The sequence below is a fragment of the Sorex araneus genome, chromosome X (genome assembly GCF_027595985.1).
Source record: "Sorex araneus isolate mSorAra2 chromosome X, mSorAra2.pri, whole genome shotgun sequence".
Classification (NCBI taxonomy): Eukaryota; Metazoa; Chordata; class Mammalia; order Eulipotyphla; family Soricidae; genus Sorex; species Sorex araneus.
In genome coordinates, this window is record NC_073313.1 from 290,517,499 (window position 1) to 290,531,046 (window position 13,548).

At 34.4% G+C, this 13,548-nt stretch overlaps 1 protein-coding gene across 1 annotated transcript in view; it reads right to left on the minus strand.

Annotated features, from left to right (window-relative positions):
- The window catches only part of MLIP (muscular LMNA interacting protein), a 178,608-nt gene that overhangs the window by 126,088 nt on the left and 38,972 nt on the right, over positions 1-13,548 (minus strand). The gene's annotated exons all lie outside the window — the stretch shown is intronic.

The window sequence follows — 13,548 nt, forward strand, 5'->3', positions numbered from 1 at the left end:
CCCTGTTAATAAGTGATGGTGACCATATATTTATGTAATAAAGAATTTTGGGAAAAAAACCCACTGATCCCAGAAAATATATTGAAAAATCTGACCACATTAAAACTGCTTCTATATATTGTCAAAAACATGATGATGAAAGACAGGAGGTTATCATACTAAGTATAAACCAACAGGGAGACCACACAACACCACATATTATTAATAAAAACATTGCATCGCCCTCGGCCCAGATAAACCCGGAGCCGCTGAGCGCGAATCGGACCCTCTGCGGCGCTTAAAGACTTTGACTCCAAAGATGTAACACATTCGGGCATCCAGCGCAGCACCCGAGAGCAATGCATTGGGACACCAAACTGGGCTACAACTCGGTGCTGCTGGGGGTGGATTTCCCCCCCCCCCCCACCCTGTCTTCCTGCATGGAAAGCGGCGGGCTGGCGGCACCATGTGGCAGGCGCCATCTTCTGATTCCAGACCCACAGGTATTCGGATTTTACTTTGGGGGCTCCCAGGAACTCATGGGAAGGGGGCATATATAACATTTATAATTGTTCAGCAATGTGAATTGGTTCCATTTGAACAGGTCTGACTCGGGGGGGAAACTCCAAATAATAACAGTAAGTTTTTGTTGAAAATATTGAAGGTTTTTAATGTAGCAGCCACCTCTGGACTGTGAACTAAGCAAAAGCCCCACGCTGGCCGACGTGGCGTGGCGTACACCATACTATGAGGCGCAGGAAGGGGGATGAGGGGGAAAAAGAAAAAAAAAAGGGGGAAAAGGAAAAAGAGAAAAAAAAAGAGAGAGAGAGAGAGAGTTATGTCAACTATAGTGAGTTTTGTGTTGAATTATGGAATGTAATCAAGGTAAAGAAAAAATGAAGTGAAATTCAGTAGTTATACAGTAGGGGGTAGGGGGTGGAGGCGGGGGGTATACTGGGGTTTCTGGTGGTGGAATATGGGCACTGGTGAAGGGATGGGTGTTTGAATATTGTATAACTGACATATAAACCTGAGAACTTTGTAACTTTCCACATGGTGATTTAATAAAAATTTAAAAAAAAAAAACATTGCATCTAGATCCTATGGAATTTGAGCATTTATTAATATCAACATATCACTTTTTTCTGATGTGCTGTTTTACATTAATTGATTTGAATATATTGAATCACCTTTGCAACCCCAGGATGAGTCACTTTTGATCATAATAAATGACTCTTGATATGCTGTTACACCTGATATATCAAGGTTGTTGAGGATTTTTACACTAACATTCATCAGACATATTAAATCTATAGTTTTCTTTTTGTGTGCTTTTAAAATGCATGTTATAGGAATTAGTTACTCTATTGGTCTAATAATGGACTATGGTTAGAAATGTTCTCTCCTTTTTAACTTTTTATAATAATTTAAGTAGAATGGGTTTTAGTTATTTCATAATTCACTGGTGAATCCATCTGGTCCTGGACTTCTGTTCTTAATGTATTTTTAGCTGCTTATTTAATTTCCTTGCTTGTTACTGATATGGTCAAGATTTTTATTTCTTCCTGCTTGAATCTTGAAAAGTTATATGATTACAAAAAACTGACCACTTCTGGGACCTAAGCAAAAGTATAGCAGGTAGGGCATTTACCTTGCATGCAGCTGACCTGCATTTAATTCCTGGCACCCCATGTATTTGGACTAAAGTATTTAGTTCATACAGGTTTAAAATAATTATTGAGAAGCATAGACTTATTTTGCCATTATGCTCATTGTTTTCTGACTTTTCTAACTGTCCTTTCCTTCTTTTGCTTTTTTCCTTTATAATTTGATTATTTTCTGCAGTGCTATGCTTGGCTTTGCTTATCCTTTGTATATAGTACAAATTGATTATTGGCTACCATGAGGTTTACATAAAGCAGCTTAATTTCAAAGGGCTGGAAAAAAAATTTCAGGGCTGGGGCTATAATACTGTAAGAAGAAATTTTTCCTTGTGATGGTTGACCAACACCCCATATGGTCCTCTGAACATTGAAAAGAGAGATCTCTGAGCACAGAGCCAGGAGTAAGTCCTAAGCACTTCCAAGAGAGGCCCCAAGATTGGGGTGGGGGTGAAGAAAGCAACTTAAATTGAATAACAGTATATTTTAAACTACTTAAAATGAAAAAACAAAAGACCCCTATGTTTTAGATGTGTATTTGGGGGTTACTCATATGTATAGCTTATTTCCAAAAGCTTTACATTTTTTAATGTATTTTTTAATTGTTTTTATTAATGAGTTGCCGTGAGGATACAGTTATAGAGTTTTGTGCTTGTGTTACAGTCAAAATTTACATTTTTACATTCTTCTCATCATATATTTTTTCTGAAGGCACATTTTATCTTTTTATAGAATGTAAGCACTAAAAGGTATTATAGGTATAAAATATTTTTATCTTTAGCCATTATGTTACGTTTATAATTTTTTTCCTCATCACCATTACAATTTTACTTTCAAATTCAATCATATATGCATCTTTACTATTTAGTTTTGTATTTTCATGACTTTTCATCTAAACTAATTCGACCCTTATTAGCTGAAGGAATTCCCTTTTACAGTTCTTGTAAGGTCTGCTGAGTGACAATGATTTCTTTGGGCTTTCACTTAACAAGTGTAATTTCTTTTGTTCCTTTACCATGTAGGACAACTTTGCTGGTCAGAAAGCTCTTGGTTGGAAATCTTTTCTTTTCAGCACTTTAAATATATCATCCTACTCCCTTCTGGCCTGCAAAATATCTGCTGAAAAATCTGCTGATAATCTTGTGGAAGTTAACTTGTACATAAGGTTTTTGCGTTTTTTTTTCTTTCTTTTTTTTTTTTTTTGCTGCTTTTAAGAGCCTCTCTTTCTGATTAACTTTTGTCATTTTGATTACAGTGTGTCCTAAATTGGGTCTCTTTTGTCTTGGTGCATTTTAGGTTTCTGAACATGGATGTCTGTTTCTCTTTGCCTCTTAATTTTTGAGAAGTTTTCACTGATTATTTCTTTTAAAAGTTTTCTCTATCCCTTTTAATAAAAAGTGTGTACATTGGCCCACTTGAGTATCCTATACACCCCTTAAACTATTGTCAGTTTTTTGGGTTTTCTTTTGGCTTTTTGGGGGGTCACACTCAGCAATACTCAGGGCTAACTCCTGGCTTTGCACTCAGGAATCAATCCTGGCGGTGCTCAGGGGACCATATGGGATGCTGGGAATCGAACCTGGGTCAGCCTCTTGCAAGGCAAAGGCCCTACCTGCTGTACTATCCCTCCAGCATCTATTGTCAGTTTTTGAAATTTCTTTTTTTTTTTCTTCCTCTAATTGGATTAGTTCCCCTCTCTCTGAGTTTGCTTACTATTTTTTTCTGCTTGATGTTGTTTAATGGTGAATCATCCTACTCAATATTTTAGATTGATTATTGTATTTTGCAGACTATGAATTCTTGGCATTTTTAAAAACTGTTATCTCTTTGCCAAAATTATCTTTTTCCCCATGCATTTGATTTTCTAATCTTGGTGGCCACATTTATATATTGTTTTTTTTAATAACACTTTCAGGTAAATCACTTTTCTATATTTTATTGTTTTATTTGAAGGCCAAACCCAGCAGTGCTTAGAGTGATCAGAGATCACTCCTTTTGGTGCTCTGGGGACCACATATCCTGACAGGGATCAAACCACGTGGGATGATACATGTAAGTCAAATCTCCTATTTCCTGGGTTATACTGTCCCTCCAGTCCCACTTGTCTCTGTTTTATTAAGACTTGTTCACAGAAATTCATATTTGTTTGAAACATACTTTTTTCTTCATTTTTGTTGGTTCTCTGTTTGCTTCTGTGTATTAGAAAAATAGTCATCTCTTCCATTCTGGTGTCAAGTAGAAAATAAACCTTGTAAACTGGTGGTCTCTAATATCTTTGGGTTTTTGTCTAAGTCACTTTTTTTTCTTACAGGCTTCTAGTATTTGAGTGTGTTGAGACTTGTAATAGTCCATGGGGTCAAAAAGATAGTATAGTGGATAAAGTGCTTGCCTCACACACAACTGACCTCTTAGAACCTGGCACCGCATAAAGTCTGCAAGTATTGCCAGGAGTGATCCCTGGGTACAGAGCAGGAGTAAGTCCTGAGCACAGCCCAGTGTTTGTACCTTCCCCCAACCCTGCAAAAACAACACAAAAAAACAACAAGGGTCACACTCAACATCAGAAGCAGACTGATTAGAAGTCATCATTCAGATAGCATTTGAGAATGTATGTAATTAAGTTTCTTTACATAGGAACTGGACAGGGAATTCTTAACTATTTCTTCCACGCAAGTTTGGTTATTGCTTATGATAAAGTGAATGTTCCTACATTAATTTTTAAAAATTGATTCTTTCCACAGCCACCACCATGGTAACTCACCCACACGGGCCTGCTCTGCTGATTCATGCCTAAATCTCCAAGGAGATGCAAGCCAAACTGATAAAATTCAGGACACCCAAATCTTCCACTGAGAACTATGGAGCATCCCTGGGAAAGAAAGGGGCAGCTCTGGTCCCACTCTGCAGTGGCCCTGGCAGTCAGACTCACAACCTACCCTGCAGCCACGCAAATGGCTGACTCTACCACTTCACTAATACTCTCTGCAGAGACAGCAAACTGAAAAAGGTCAGGTGTCCTTGCTGAGAACTTTCTGATATTTTCAACTCGTTGGTCCAGACCATAGATTCTAGAATCTTTGGACCCTGCAGCCACATATTAAGCCAACCAACACCTCCAAATTCCTCAATACTGGAGTTCTAGTAAGAGAAGCATATCATAATTTGGGAAAGTAACATAGAAGCCAACTAAACAAACAAAAAATAATAGTACTGAAGGTTGCAATTAGCAACAAACAGCTCAAACAGCTTAGTAAATCCTTAGACAAGAATTTAACAATCCCATGATGAGGTATAATAGCTTTCTGATATATTTTTTTAATAAAGTAGCACTACACTGTAGCTCTGTCCCCATTGTTCATCAATTTGCTGGAGTGGGCACCAGTAACGTCTCCATTGTGAAACTTGTTGTTACTGTTTTTGGCATCTCGAATACACCATGGGGAGCTTGCCAGGCTCTGCTGTACGGGAGGGATACTCTCAGTAGCTTGCCAAGCTCTCTGAGAGGGAAGGAGGAGTTGAACCCGGGTCGTCCTCATGTAAGGCAAACTCCCTACCCACTGTGCTATCGCTCCAGTATTTTTGATAATTCCTTTAGTTGTCTAGCTGTAATGAGAAACATAAATTAAAATTACTGTGTGCCTGTTAAGGGAACAGGCTTGGAAGGTGGTTTGGCCAGTGAGCACAGTGGTGTAGAAAAGCTCACTTTGGTGGTGGGATTGATATTTGAATATTCAAAGTCGGTAACAACTATATTTTGAACAGCTTTATAAATCATGGTATTAAATAAAGCATCTTATTCATAAAAATTAATTAATTACAATTGCTTCTTTCTTTGCTATATTTCTCTGAGCTCATTTTTTTTTAAAACTTGACTAATCAAGCTAGGTAATTCAAGGGCTCTATGTGGCAACCATTAAAAATGGGGTGCTAGATATCTATGTAATCACCTTCAGATAAATGCTGGTTCTACAGCTGGAACAAGCTGGAGGGAAAAGGCGGGTGAAGTATTCACTGACTCCCAGAGCTGTGTGTTGGGTTGGAGCCAGATCCGGATATGTGCTAATTAGAAGCCAGACGCTCAGTAACAGATTGTAAAGGACTCTGTAAAGGCCCTTCCAGGCAAAGACTGAGGAATGGGCATTTTCACATCCTCTCTGTGCTGGACCATTTAAAATAGCTTAACGAAAAAAAAAAAAGTCCTTTCCATTTTGGAGTAAAAACCTTGAAAGTTGAAATGCAAAACCCTTCACTCCTTCGGGAAAAGTGGGAAATAATCATTTCCCTATATATCAATTGTAGGGGAGAGGTTTATGACGAACATTCCCAGTCTTTCCTACCTGTTTCCATATGGACACCCAGGCACCTATGTGTAGAAGTCAGTCATTCAGTTTCTGACTTTCCTTCAGTGGGAATTACTTCCATGCCACTGAATATTTGGCGTGTGTGTTTGTGTATGTGTGTACGTGTGTACTTATGTGTGTGGTTGAGAGAGAGAGCGAGAGAGAGGTATGTAAGCAGAAAATATCTGAAATTTATTTTTAAATACAGTTTGATTTTCTTGCAATATGAGATCAGCATTTTTTAATAGAATAATTTTTTAAGAATATTTCTAAAATTGTTCGGTTTTATGTTTTTCTCTCCTTTTCTAGTTCTCTTTTATTCAATTTTCAAATTTTTATTTGTTTAAAATGATTTATATCAATGTTCTTGTTATTTTTTACCTTGAATAATTTGGATACTGTAGTAGTAATGCTAAGGCTATCAGGCATATTCATTTTTTCAGGCACAAATATATTTTTTTCTTAGCCTCATAAATTTAGGTAGAAACTTATGATTGATTCTTATTAAAATAATGTGAACAAAATTGGTAAATGACTATGGGCATAAAACAGTTATGAGTCTATATGATGATCTTTTATCTTTCACCTTCAGATAACTAAGGCACAAAATGGATAGATATTACATTATATTCTCCTATAAGAGAGCCATGTGGAAAGGTCAAGTTGAACTACACAAACTTTGATGTGGTATTATACTAAATGTAAATTGTATCAAACATCTGAAGCATCACAGTTTATCTACCATAAGAATGTTACACTGATGAATACAAACAATGCTACACATTTTAATAAAATAATTGAAAATGTTTTCATTTATACCTAACATTATGAAAATCAAGATCAGATTTACAGAGAAGTTCAATTCAATTTTATATGAACATACAGTTCAGTTTTTTAAACATTAAAGGATGCTATTTCATTGTCTTCTTTCCATCATTTCTTATGAAACACAGCATTGCTCAACCAAACATAACAAATTATTTTACTCTACAAAATTTTCTTTTAATATTTAACTTTTATCCATGTGATTGCATGTGATCTTCCTTGAAATAATGTTACTGAAACCGAGTTTCTTAAGTATGTATTGATTTGATTCATTAAATTTAGAAATTCTGGCCATAGTGTTCTTCAAATATTTGTTTCATTTTATTTGTTCTCCTTATTCTGAGACTTCCATTATATTTTGCTAACCCATAGTTTATGGTGCTCTTTCCATTTATTCAGTCTTTCCTTCTCTACTTGCAGATGGTTTAATTTCTTGCAATTTATATTCAAGTTTACTGATTCATCTCCATATCAAATTTTATATTAAATTAACTCAAATGAATCTTCTATCTCTGATGTTTTATCTTTCAATCTGGAATTTCTATTAGATTATATTTTATAGTTTTAATTTTTATTATTCCTATATGTTAATTTACACATAGATTTTTTTTTTTGGTTTTTGGATCACACCCGGTGATGCTCAGGGGTTATTCCTGGCTTTGCACTCAGGAATTACTCCTGACAGTGCTCAGGAGACCATATGGGATGCCAGGAATCGAGCGAGGGTCGGCCTCATGCAAGGCAAATGCCCTACCCACTGTGCTATCGCTCCAGCCCCTACACAAAGAATTTAATATGAGCATGTTCTAAATACTTTTGGGGGGGGGATACAGCTGGAAGTACTCAAAAATTACTCCTGTTTCTGCACTCAGGGATCACTCCTAGCAGTGCTCAGGGGATCAAATGGGTGCCAGATATCAAACCTGGGTTAGTCACATGCAAGGCAAGTGCCTTATCTGCTGTTCTATCACTCTGGACAGATACTTGAATTATAATTTTAAAAGTCTTTCAAGCTAATTGCAACATCTGAGATATCTGAGTCAATAATATGAAACTATATTTTCTGTTCCAGTATGGGCTACATTGAATTGGTCTTTTAATCACCTCCTATTCATCCTGATGGTGGGAATGAGGTTTTTATTCCACCATTTTGAAAATGATTAAATACCTAACTGACATAAAACATGAAATCAATATCACTGTCAGCCAAATACACAAGAATGTAGGGGAAGAGTTCCCTGGGTGCCATGTTTGGCCATAAGCATTCATCTTCAGGGACAGTATGGAAAATGGGAGAATGGAAATCAGGCTTTGAAGTATGTGCTTATTTGAATGTGTGAAAACTGTACCTGGGAATTTTTATTAAGGATGGTTGTTTGGTGAGGGAACCTTATCCATACAAGCAGGGTGACAAAATAAAGTTGCAGTTAAGCCATTTGAAGCATGCCCAATTTCACCAGATAGAAAAAAAAAAATTTTAAAAAGACTGCTGGACCTTCATTATAGGTTTTAACTATACTGAGCTTCTAACTATAACTGAAATCATAGAGAAGGAAAAAAACATAATTAAAGAACTAAGAACAGTCTCCTCAGAAAAGGATTCTTTCCTTTCTTCATCTTTGTAACAACCCCTTCTACCCATACCGTATTCACATGCTGCTCTTTCAGTCCAAAGGACTCCAGGTGCACTAGAGAGAACTTTCCAAGAACAGATTCCAATTCCTGCTATACTAGACTTCCTCTGCTTAGAGTGTGCTGAGCTTACTTAGGAAATTCCTATTTATTGTAAAATATCCAAACCAAACTCCTTTAACAATGTTTTAGATTTTCTCAATGTGTCTATCATTACCTTTTTAAGACATGGTATAACTTTGTATATACCTTATAAATTCTGTATCATAATTACATATCCAGCCATGCCTTTGTTCTACTGGGTGTTTTGTTCTATTATAATAAGTAAAATATGGTACTTACCATTGTAATTATAGGATATAGCGGACAACACGTACACAAAAAATAACTTTAGTATAGACTAAAATGAGCAAACTGACCCCCCAAAATTACTAGCAAATAAAAATGGAGTTCAAAGAATTAATGATTGATGGAAATAATGTGATTCAATACCCTCTTGTAAAATTCTTTAAAGAATTATTATAAGCTCATTTCATACTTTAAATAACAAATAAACCTCGTTTCCCATATTATAATGCAACTTAACTATCAATAAAGATCTGAACACATAATCAATGTGCAGCAAATAAGCAATCAATAAGTTTTATAGCCAAAACTAAATACTATATGCAAGCACAATGTTATTTTAAGCTATTTAAAAATACTAAAATTTACTCAAAATATGAAAAAAATCTATTAAGTGATTTTAGAGAATAAATAAAAATGAAGGATTTGATTAGTAATGGTGAAACAACACTCACACTTTATTAAAGTTTGGAGAGGGAAGGATTTTGAATTAAAGTAATATGGAAATTTATCAAAATTTGTTCTTTATGGATGAGTTGCCATTTATCAAATATGTCATCTCTATAAAGCCTTCAAGAAGTCATAAAAAGGATCTATTTTGGTCTATAAAGTTAAGATGTATTTAATAAAGCATTTTAAATATCCATTGACAAGAAATCCAGTTGTAGATTGCTTATTGACAGAATAGATGCTCATTTAGATTTACACATTTTTAAGTTGCATATCAAAGTGCCTACGGAATTGTATGTCAATAAACTATAATATGTTCCCACAAACAAGCATCTCTGATGAAATGGCAAACACGTTTTAGTCAGAAATATTGAATCAGTATAATCTTCTCTAGTTGGGAGTGGATTATTTCTAAAAGTCTGATAATAGAAGGTATTAATTACACTGTAGATAGGCTTTAAAAAGTATACTGCTTCCAAAGGAAAAATAATCTTAAAGGGGCTTTGTGATACCTAGGATTTATTCTGACTGGATTTTAAAATTTTCTGGGTGGTTATTGCATTTCAGTAATGATCAAATCAACCTCCCACCACTAAAATGATTCATACTAAAGCTAAATGCGCCTATGTTTTGCAAACCTAATCAGCTCTGTGGTAAAATATATCCTCTTAGGATGACAAACTGACTACCTATTGTCAATTGTCAACATGAAGTTCTTTGTGATAATGTAGAATTAAAATTTTTCACAGGATAAGAAATCTGACTTACTTTATCCAGTTGGAAATTCAGATCAATCTTAGTAGCTTTGAGAGATGGGAAATCGAGGGAAAATGTACACTGTCAGCTAAAGAATACTACAGACATATTAATACATAACTATTTTAAGAGCAAGAAATATTTATCATTACATTATTTTTGTGACTGGTTTTAAATTTTCAAGGAAGAACTAGGAATGCTTATTTAATTTTATATGAACATTTAAATTATTTTAATATTTGGGTAAATCTAATAGTCATTGCCATTTTAAATTTTGTTTGATTATGTGGAGATAATGCCAGGCAATGTGGGCAAAGGGTAGATAAGAGATACTGAGGATCAAACCCAGGTCTTCTGCTTGTATGACATGTGCTCTACACTTAAACCACTGTCCCTAATTATCATTCTTAATCCCAAGATCTTTGAAGGACAAATGTTTCTTCCTCTGATAAACTATCACAATTTCCAAACTTGTTCATCAGGACACAGTGGCAAAAATGTTTATAATTTCTTTCTTAAATTGGAAGTATTAGAAAGGAACTCCTTATCTCCATCAACTATGTCACTGTCACTGTCATCCTGTTGCTCATCGATTTGCTCGAGTGGGCGGGCACCAGTAATGTCTCCATTGTGAGACTTGTTGTTACTGTTTTTGGCATCTCGAATACACCATGGGGAGCTTGCCAGGCTCTGCCGTGCGGACAGAACACTCTCAGTAGCTTGCCGGTATCTCCAAGAGGGGCGGAGGAATCAAACCTGGGCCAGCCGCGTGCAAGGCAAACACCCTACCCGCTGTGCTATTAATCTATTAGTAGTCTAAGGGAAGACTACTAATTATCTTCATTCCAATCTTGATGTACTAGGCTCCTTATTTTTATGATATTTTGAGGAAAATTTTCTGTAAAATTTCGAGATTTAGCCAGCTGTAAACTAAATTAATTCTCTCAATGAACACTTACATTCTTTCCAAGAGCTCATGGTAGATTAAAAAGCTAATATGCATAATTAAATATGATTGGCTGTGTTTTTTTTAAAAAAATATGTGCACAACAGACAACAGTCTGAGAAGAAAGCAGCTAGTGTAGATTTTGGATCTGGGCGTTTCTCCATTACTAAAATAATTGAGCAGATATCCACTTCTACTACTAATCTAAATTAAGAAATCTCACAAGTATAGGCCATATGCTAAATTAGAGACCAGATTTTCCAAGACAAGTAGATATCTTAAAAATAGTCTCACCCAAATATATATGCTCAATCTTATTGGAGCTTACAAACTTATGTTCTAAAAATTTCAACTAGCAACTCAGAGCAAATTGTTTCATAAATAAGAAGGCATATCAACTATTTACCTTTACATTTTAATATTTACTTTCACATTTTACTATTGTCTTCACAGTTGTTTTCCTTTATCATTTTTCCACCAAAATTTTAAAATAATTTTTATCCTAGAACTCCAATTTAAATAAATAATCTTATACACAATATGTAAAATTGAAACATTTTTTTCAAGCACATATAGGTTATAAATAAAATATATCCTGAAACTGGCAAAAAAGAACATCATTTGTTAGTATCTAAATCTAGCCTTTATTTTATCCACAGTAATACTCGTTGATGAAGGTAACAGATAGCTTAGTATACTTCTAAGGAAAAAGACTTATACTCCGATGAACAAATAATAATTTGTTAGAAACTGTAACTGTAAACTGTAAACTAAGATTCATGAGCAGTCATAAATAAAAAGTGAGATGATTTTAATTTGTCCCTTTATAAATATGTTATTCCATTTTCAATGGAATGTTAGAAAAGAGATTATTGACAGGAGATTAAACCAAAACACTGAATTTAACATGTTAAGCTATACTTTACATTCAAATAAAGCTTTGGTGAATACAAGGTAAAGATGTTTTTCTCATAAACATTCAAAGTGGGGGATATGATAAAATATGGAATGAGCTATAAATTTTTTTGAGGCAGACAATAAATTACAGAAGTGCCAGAAACCTCATGTCTCTGCCAATAATATGTACTCTTTTGAAAATTATGGGTGATTAAAGCTGAAATCAACCCAGTGATTCAATGGTACCTTAATGTCTATAGCAAGACAAATCTATTTTACTTTTAAAAAGCCCTGCTTTTAAAAATAGCATTATTTTAGGGGGTTAATTATACTAGATACTATAAGATGAAATGTGTTATAAAATATCCAGCATGGGTTCGAACCCTCAATGGAGCAATCTTTGCACTAATATTTGAATATATTTTAAAGTTTTTTAATTAAGGAATTCTAGAGCATGGATATAATGAGAATATGGTATTGGAACCTTAGTCTACCCCTAAATTATAATGATCCATGTGATATGAAAGGGATATAAGAAAAATTCTATGGTTTAAATTATTCCAGGTTGTTAATTCTTCCCCAAATAGTTGTGTTTCTGGTAACTATAGCCTTAATTTTCCTCACTCAGTTCAGAAAATAAGTCCCTTACGTTTTAATGACATGGGATGAGTTCTGTTTTCATAATAGAACTAAATTACCAGATGTTTTTAAGTTTCAACCATGAAAGGAACAGTACAATATCATTCAAGAAATCATATTAAAAAATAAGCTCAAATCTCTTGAGATAAAACAGTTATGATTTTAAAATGCTTAAAATGGAAAGTTACTTATTCAGGAACACATAACTTGGGAAAACCAACAAAACTGAAAATAAGGAATTTTAAAAAGAATATGAAGAAGAAAAACATACATAATCTGACCTACGGATCATCAAATATTTGTGGCCGTAAAGCAATTTACCTTAAGACCGTGTTACCCCTATAGTTTTTATAGTAATAATTAACCCTCCAGAGAGTTTTTTAATATTTTGCTGCACTAAAAGGAAACGCAATAATTTTTCTCAAGTATTTTATTCAAAAGTATAAATGAAGTCCTCTTCCATATGATTTTGAACTGTGATAAACATAGATTGATATTATTTACATTTATGAAATGGGTTGGTGATGAAATTGAAAAGTAAGTTAATAAATAACAAATCAACTATAATCTCTAAAATTCACTTAATTGGAAAAGAAGAAAGCTCACAGATATTCTGCAATTAAATATTTCTTATCACAGATAGATTTTTCAAAATTATTAACTGTACTATAGAAAAATTAAATATAATAGTGGTATCATACAATTTTACAGTACCATACAATTTCATAATGAGCCCCTATTCTCCCTGTCAGGGTGTTGAGGAGAGAATTTTTCTTCATTTCTATGAAAGCAGACTCTTGTGAATATATTTCAGAAATGCCCATCTGATATAACCATAGGGTGTTAGTAAAGCAATACAGTTACTGGGATTCAACAACAACCATATCCTGTAGGGTAAGGGGTGACTGAGGATGTAGTCACCTTTTATATTCTCTGGAAGCCTCCTCAGACTTGTGCTTTAGATAAAACTCATCTGTTAATGAACTATGAAAGAGAGAAATTCAGAGCAGACATTAATAAAAAGATCCAAATTTCTCTGTAGCCAAGTGACCATCTAGTTCAAGAACTTAAATATATA